This window comes from Lactuca serriola, chromosome 8, assembly GCF_051521515.1.
Source record: "Lactuca serriola cultivar US96UC23 chromosome 8, Lser_US96UC23_V15, whole genome shotgun sequence".
In the NCBI taxonomy this organism is placed as follows: domain Eukaryota; kingdom Viridiplantae; phylum Streptophyta; class Magnoliopsida; order Asterales; family Asteraceae; genus Lactuca; species Lactuca serriola.
In genome coordinates, this window is record NC_136415.1 from 157,567,321 (window position 1) to 157,576,316 (window position 8,996).

The window sequence follows — 8,996 nt, forward strand, 5'->3', positions numbered from 1 at the left end:
AACTTTATACCTCGAAGAGTAGCTCTTTCCTCTGTAGATCTCAGATCCATAATGGCACCTCAAGATTTAGCTTCCAAGATCACCTTTCCTTCTTCTTCACCAAGCCACTAAAGCACCAACAAGCTCAAATCAACACTCTCACACACTAAGAACGATGGGGCTCTCTTTTAGGGTTTCACTCACTGATATGGAGGCTAAGGAATGAGCCATAACACCCTTTAAATAGTGCACAAGGAGGATTAGGGTTTTTTCACCTGGGCCAGGTACGCCCGACGTAACTCTAGTTACGCCCAGCGTACCTTGGCGACTCCGCGTCCAAATTAAGCGCGTGAGTACGCACAGCGTACCCCTTTGGTACGCCCAGCGTACTCACTTGCTACACATCCTCCACTCAAGGACTAAACATGACAATTCAATAAAGAACAAGGATGAAAGATATGCACCTGAATCTCGGTGTGTTACAATTCTCCCCCACTAGAACTAGACTTCGCCATCGAAGTCTCATTCCTCGAACAACTCTGGATGCTGCCCTCGCATCTCCGACTCTGACTCCCAAGTCATCTCGGATCCCTTCCGATGTTGCCACAGAACCAAAACCAAAGGCACCTCCTTGTTCCTCAAAACCTTGATCTTCCGATCTCTGATTGCCACTGGTCTCTCAGCATAATTCAGGCTCGCATCCACCTGAATATCCTCCAATGGTGCCACTGCCGACTCATCGGCTATACACTTCCGCAATTGCGACACGTGGAAAGTGTCATGGATCTGACCTAATTCTGTAGGTAGGTCCAACCGGTAGGCTACCCTGCCTACCCTTGCAATCACCCGAAATGGACCAATATGACGAGGCCCCAACTTGCCCCTCTTCCTGAATCGGATCACTCCTTTCCAAGGAGAGACCTTCAGGAGTACAAAGTCGCCGACCTGGAACTCGAGCTCGGACCGGCGCCTGTCCGCATAACTCTTCTGACGACTCTAAGTGGTCAATAACCTCTGCTTCACCTGTTGTATCTGCTCATTCGTCTGCAGCACAATCTCTGTACTACCCACAACACGCTGCCCGACCTCTCCCCAGCAAATAGGAGTCCGACACCTCCTCCCCTACAACAGCTCAAAGGGTGGCATACCAATGCTCGAATGATGGCTGTTGTTGTAGGAAAACTCTGCCAAGGGCAAATACGTGTCCCAACTCCCCCCGAAATCCAACACACACGCCCGGAGCATATCCTCGAGCGTCTGAATTATCCGCTCACTCTGTCCGTCAGTCTGGGGGTGATATGCGGTACTAAAATGCAGCCTAGTACCCAACTCCTCATGAAAGTTCTTCTAGAATCTGGAAGTGAAACGCACATCCTGGTCTGAGACAATCGAGATCGGCACTCCATGCCGAGATACCACTTCCCTCACGTACATCTCTGCCAACCTCTCTGCGGAAGAGCTCTCATTGATAGCAAGGAAATGGGCGCTCTTTGTCAACCTGTCCACAATCACCCAAATTGCATCGACTCCCCTAGCAGTCCTTGGCAATTTGGTGATAAAATCCATGGTAATCTGTTGCCACTTCCATTCGGGAACCTCCAATGGCTGCAACTTACCATGCGGTCTCTGGTGCTCGGCATTAACCCTACGGCAGGTTAAGCACCTCTCAACAAACCACGCGACATCCCTCTTCATACAGGGCCACCAATACTCTCTTCAGGTCTAAATACATCTTAGTGGCCCCAGGATGGATCGAGAATTTCGACCGATGAGCCTCTTCCGTCAAAATAGTACGCGTACCTCCCACAAACGGTACCCAAATACGCCCCTGAAATGACATAAGCCCCCGGCCATTGGTAACGAACTCCGATACCAACCCAACAACTCGCTCTTTCTTCTGCATCTCAGGATGCACAGCCTCCGCCTGTGCCCCACGAATGGCATCCAACACCGGAGCTATCACGGTCAATCTCAAACATACATCTCGCAACGGGGTGCTCTCCGCCCTGCGGCTCAGTGCATCGGCTACAACATTAGCCTTGCCCGGGTGGTACAGGATCTTACAATCATAATCCTTGACCACGTCCAACCACCTACTCTGACGCATGTTTAGGTTGGGCTGATCCATCAAATACTTTAGGCTCTTGTGGTCCGTGTATATCGTACACCGAACCCCGTACAGATAGTGACGCCAAATCTTGAGGGCGAACACCACCGACCCCAACTCAAGATCATGGGTGGGATACCTTGACTCATGAGGCTTCAGTTGCCTCGATGCGTATGCTATCACATGCCCTCTCTGCATCAGCACCGCTCCCAACCCCAAGATCGATGCATCACAATACACCACAAAGTCCTCCATCCCCTCCGGGAGGGCTAACACTGGGGCTTCACATAGCCTCTGGCGAAGCGTCTCAAAGGAGGTCTGCTGCTCTGGTCCCCATGAAAAAGTAACACCCTTCCGGGTTAACCTGGTGAGTGGCACGGCGATCTTGGAGAAATCCCTGATAAATCTCCGATAATAGCCTGCCAACCCCAAGAAACTCCTGATCTCGGACGGTAACCTCGGCACCTCCCAACTCATCACTACCTCCACTTTGGCTGGGTCGACCAATATCCCCTTCTGGTTTACGAGGTGCCCTAGGAACTGGACCTCTCGCAACCAGAAATCACACATGGAGAATTTGGCATAAAGCCTCTCTGATCTCAGTACTCCGAGGATCTCCCGCAAATGCTCCTCATGCTGCTCTCTGGATCTCGAATACACCAAAATATCATCGATGAACACGATCACCGACCGATCCAACATCGGCCTGCACACTCTGTTCATGAGGTCCATGAACATTTCCGGGGCATTGGTGAGTCCGAAAGGCATCACCACAAACTCATAATGCCCATAGCGATTCCTGAATGCTGTCTTCTGAATGTCCTCATCTCGCACCCTCACCTGATAATACCCCGACTTCAAATCGATCTTGGAGAACCAAGATGCTCCCTACAACTGATCGAACAAATCTTCGATCCTCGACAACGGGTAACGGTTCTTGAACGTCAGCTTGTTCAACTCCCGGTAATCAATGCACATCCGGTGTGAACCATCCTTCTTCTTGACAAAAAGGATAGGCGCTCCCCACAGCGAGCTGCTTGGCCGAATAAATCCCTTTCCCAACAGCTCCTGAAGCTGCGAGGATAACTCTTGCATCTCTGGAGGTGCAAGACGATAGGGCACCTTGGCAATAGGTGCGGCCCCCGGAACCAAATCGATACTGAACTCCACTTGCCTCACGGGAGGCACACCCGGCAACTCCTCTGGAAATACGTCCGGGAACTCACGCACTATCGGAACTTCCTCAACTGACCTCGGTCTCTCTGAATCAACCCGCATATCCATCATATACGCCACAAAGCCCTTACAACCCTGCTGTAGACACTGCCTCACTCTAGCGGCCGAACAAAACGCTGACCCAGAACGTGTACCCTCGCCATACACCGTAAGAACTCCCCCACTAGGGTCTCGTATGGTCACCAGCTGTCGCTCGCAGTCGATAACCGCACTGAATCTACTCAACCAGTCCATGCCCACAATGACACAGACATCACCCATCGCAATAGGAACCAAATCAATCGGGAACTCAACACCAAAAACCTCGAATACACACCCTCGGATCACCTCTGTGGCATAAATCACCCTCTCGTCAGCTATGGAAACTCTCAGAGGCCGACTCAATGCCTCACGACTAACACTGATATGCTGACTAAAAGCCAAAGATACAAAAGACCAACTCGCACCCGAGTCAAATAACACCAAGGCAGGTATAGAATTCACAAGAAAAGTACCTACGCATAACATAATATAAGCACAATATCTCAACATCAAAATAAATACACGAAAGAATACATACCAGCCACGACATCGGGCGCTGCGCGGACCTCCTCCGCGGTCAACTGAAAGGCTCTCCCTCGTGCCCTCGGTGCATCGGCCTTCACTGGCCGACTCTCGGTAGCTCTGATGGCGGCAGGGGTAGATCCCTAAGGTGCTCCCTGTGCTGATCCCCATAACTGCGGACACTCTGCCTTCCGGTGTCCGGTCTGGTTGCAGTGAAAACATACTGCAAACCCCTTGGGGTAGTCCTTGGCCATATGCCCCTCCTTGCCACATTTGTATCAAGACCCTGCTCTGCACACTCCGTCGTGGCTCTTGCCGCACTTGCCATAAGTGTGGCCCCTCTGGTTCCCTGATCTCGAATCGGCGGGCTTGGCCCGCTTAGCTACCGGCTGGGACTACGCCGGTCGCCAATCCCTACCCTGAGACTCAGCCTCCTCCCTAGCCTGAGTCTCCAGCTCTATCTCCCTCTTCCGAGCATTTGCCTGAAGCTCGGAAAATGTCCGGTACGTCGAGTTCGCCACGAACTCATGTATGTCCCTCCTCAGAATGCTCAAATATCGACTCATACGTGCCTGCTCGGAGGACACATGCTCTGGGCAGAACATCGCCCGCTCATGAAACATCCTCGTGATCATAGTAACAGACTCAGTACCCTGCTTGAGGGTCAGAAACTCCTGGGCCAAACGCTACCTCTCCACCTGGGGAACGTACTCATCTCAGAACATAACAGTGTACCTCTCCCAGGTCATTGCTGCAAGCTCAGCAGGCATATAGTGCGCCGTCACAAATTTCCACCAGTCCTTCGCCCCCAAGAGAAGCTGGTTCAGCGCGAACCGGACTCTCAAATGCTCAGGAGATGAGCAAGTAAAGAAACACCCCTCTATGTCTGAAATCCACCTCATCGCCGCAATCGGGTCCTGGGTCCCGTCAAACTCCGGTGGTTTTGTGTTGCTGAACTCTCGGAATAGCAACGCATCACCACCCTACGGCCTCGTCGCAGCTATAGTTGCGGTGGCTGCAGCAACAACAGCCTCAGAAAGAGCAGCGTACTTCTCATCAAATGTCTCTATCAATGTGGTCTTGATAGACCCGAACATCTCTGGTATCTCTGCCCTGATGGCCGCAGCCATCTCCTCCTGGATGATCCTACGGATCTCCTCATCCCTTGTGTCACTGGTCCCTGATGTTTGGCGTGTCCCAACCATGATCTCTCTCTCTCTGAAATAAAACATAAGAATAATATCAGGGACTCGCTCAAGTATACTTACACTCGAGTACTCCATCCTACTTGTTCCTTGGTACTCCAAAGATTCTTACTTGGGCTGTGCACTGACCCGGTGTCTTCAGTAGTACGGGCCCAATACTATCGTCCACACTGCATCAGCATCCACCCCAAGTCCTCCTCTTAGAGTCCAAAGTCCCAAGCACTCTACTATCTCTAATCATACGATACTCACAAACAGATCTCTCACAGTCTCCTCGCTGCTACCTAACCACCCTGAAATATTCATAGCAGCAAGACCCCTAGACTCAGGCATCACATATTAGGCCACTCTAGTCCTAATAAGAACACCTAGTCTACTCTAGCATGCATATCATAGCTCATCATATAACATATCACATCATATCTCATAACACTTCTAATAATGGTATTTCGGGAAATCACCGTTCGGGCGCTGGCTGTTCGTACACACGACTCTGCTCTGTTTGTCTCGCAAGTTCTTCTTTTGAAAACTTATTTTATAAAAAATTTTCTCAAATCCTCAGTTTGAGTTTAGATACGCCCGAAGGTGCACCCGAATCCCTCAAACCTAGGCTCTGATACCAACTTGTAACACCGTAAAATTTAAAACAATTTTTCACATTTGAAAAACACATTTTAATTAAACCATTCATTCATAAACTGTCATAACATCATATTTTAGTTTCACAAATATCTCCCAAGATCAAAATACATCCAATCCCATATGTGTGTACGAATCAAGCCGGCGCCTTCCCGCGGTCATCACTGGTACCTAAAACACATAACACTGAACATTGTAAGCATAAGCTTAGTGAGTTCCCCAAAATACCACAATAATCACATAATAGCCACTCGTGGCTGTAACTCTGTTGACCCTCTGGTCAATGTGTCTCAGTGGGGCCCTCCAGCCCCAACTCTCTGTGGGCCCTCTGGCCATAACTCTAGGGACCCGAAAGTCCCAACTTTGTAACTCTGAATCATGCATATCACATATCACAATAAATCACAACACATAATAACATGCAATCACACTGGCATATAACTCTATAATACTTTGTCTCTTAACTCTATTACCACACTAGGTAAAGTATAGTGAGAAGACTCACCTCGGGTATCTCGGTAAATCTCTGACTCGGTAAATGCTGGCCTAGCCTCCGTCTAATCATATAAAAATAATACTCTATTTAGTATAACTCTCAAAGGCTAGACTATGTTCTCTTATGACACTCTCAGAAGGGTAAAAGACCATTTTACCCCTCTCATAGCTCAAAGGCCCCACATTAGACCATACCCTAAAAGTCAACCAAAAATCAACACACCGGGTTACGCGGCGCGTACCAGATGTGTACGCTGGGCGTACCCGGCTGCACCACAGAATCAAGGAGCGCCACCCAGTATGCAGCACGTACTAGGGATTACGCCCGACGTACTCCCCTGCTTCAGCCCTTTTGCTCTTGAGGTCTTAAACAGTTAAGACCTATGTCCATATTTTAGATCTGACCCCTTCTAAGCCCCTTAATCCATAAAGTTGATGACTTTAAGCCTTTGCATGGCTGAACAAGTCACTAACTCCCAAAATGATCCAACCTTCAACTCTAGAAGGCTTAAAACACATGCATGATTCCAAAGTAACATCCAAGATGGGAACTTTATGGCTCTACATCACTAATAACACTGAAAAGGGACAGATCTCGGACCATGGAGTACTTTACACTCATAAAGTCTCCACCTTTCGAGTTTTTAGCCCTAAAAAGGACACATACAACAATAACCAAAAGAAGAGGAAAGTTTTGAACTTTATATCTCCAAGAGTAGCTCTTTCCTCTGTAGATCTCAGATCTAAAATGGCACCTCAAGCTTTAGCCTCCAAGAACTCCTTTCCTTCTTCTTCACCAAGCCACTAAAGCACCAACAAGCTCAAATTAGCACTCTCACACACTAAGAACGATGGGGCTCTCTTTTAGGGTTTCACTCACTGATATGGAGGCTAAGGAATGAACCATAACACCCTTTAAATAGTGCACAAGTAGGATTAGGGTTTTTGCACCTGGGCCGGGTACGCCCGGCGTAACTCTAGGTACGCCCAGCGTACCTCGGCGACTCCGCGTCCAAATTAAGCGCGTGAGTAAGCGCAGCGTACCCCTTTGGTACGCCCAGCGTACTCACTTGCTACACATCCTCCACTCAAGGACTAAACATGACAATTCAATAAAGAACAAGGATGAAAGATATGCACCTGAATCTCGGGGTGTTACACTACTGTCTTACGACTTGGTACACTGTCAACCAAGTTCCAAACTTGATTGTCATACATGGACTGTGATGTGTCTAAAACCAACTAGTTTTAATCCTACTAACTTAGACACAAAATAAACACACGAAAGGCAGTGTACCTATCGATTAGTAATATAGTTCAAGCAAGTAAGGTATCAAACACCGGGAACGGTAAACAATTAAAATAAATGCTAATATTATCTAAATGAAACAAGTAAGTGGGTTTTCTCTAGTTTTGCAAGACTAGAAACTTAAACAATTAAATAATACTCAAACTAAGCAACTAACAGCTAAGCAAACAAAAATCAACTAAATCCAATAATTGAAGAGACATATGTTTAGGTTTGAATAATTTATTCCTATGGTTGATTTTATGACGAGTGCAATGGATTAATTGACATTGGCTACCGATAAGTGTGATTAGGTTCACGTTCGCTATTACTAATCCTTAGAAAACATATCAATTCAAGTAGTGATCAAGTGATTAAACTAATAGATTTCCTAGTTTATTAATTCGGGTTAAGTAAGACTTGTAATAAGCTAATCAAATATGCTAATTCAATTAACTCCTTGTTGACGGTTCGTCACACAAGCTCACACATTAACTTACCCATTTTCTAGTTAACCCTAGTTTCACATTCGTTATTCCTAGGCATATAACTATGTGTTCACATAAATCATATGAGATTAGCAATTAAGAGATGTTCATACAACTTAATTACTAATTTATTAATAGAAAATAGTTATTATTAACATATAAGGTTCTTTAACAAGCTTAACAAAACAATATTACCAAATAAAATTAATCCTAACCATAAAATCATACCATAATCATAAAGTCATCTATCCTAAACAGAAGTGTAACAACCAAAAATACGACCCAAAAATTTTCGTTTTAATAATAATAAAAATCAGGTACTGATTGTCACATCATAAAACCATGTGTCAAATATCTCAACTCATAATAAAATGTCATGAACATTTGTATCAAATCAAACTATGAATCAACAAACTCCCAGGAATAAGACTGAAGATGTGGTGTGTGCAATGCCATCATCCCGAGTTCTTCCCTTTGCTTGCGGAAGTTCCTGAAACCAAACTGAAACTGTAAGCACAAAGCTTAGTGAGCTCCCCCAAACTACCACATACCACACAATAACATATAACACATACTGGGCCCTTGCCCACTGCATCTAACCGAAGTCCGGAACTATCCAGGGCCTTGCCCTCTGCATCGGACCGAAGCCCGGAAACTGCATCGGATCAAAGTCCGGAACTGACTGGGACCTCATCCTCTGCATCGGACCGAAGTGCGGAACTAACTGCATCAGGCCGAAGTCCGGAACTAACCAGGGCCTTGCCCTCTGCATCGGACCGAAGTCTGGAAACTGACTGAGCATAACATAGCATAGCATAAACATATCATCTAGCATGAACACATAACTGCATACTGCATCGGACCGTAGCCCGGAACACCTCACACATAAATCCTGTCTGTGCCACGAAGGCATCAAACATATTATCTACTGCATCGGACCGAAGTCCGGAAACTATTGCTAGCTAAACAGGCCGACATTGTGGCCTTAGACCCGTTCCTACTGAAAAGGGAACTCA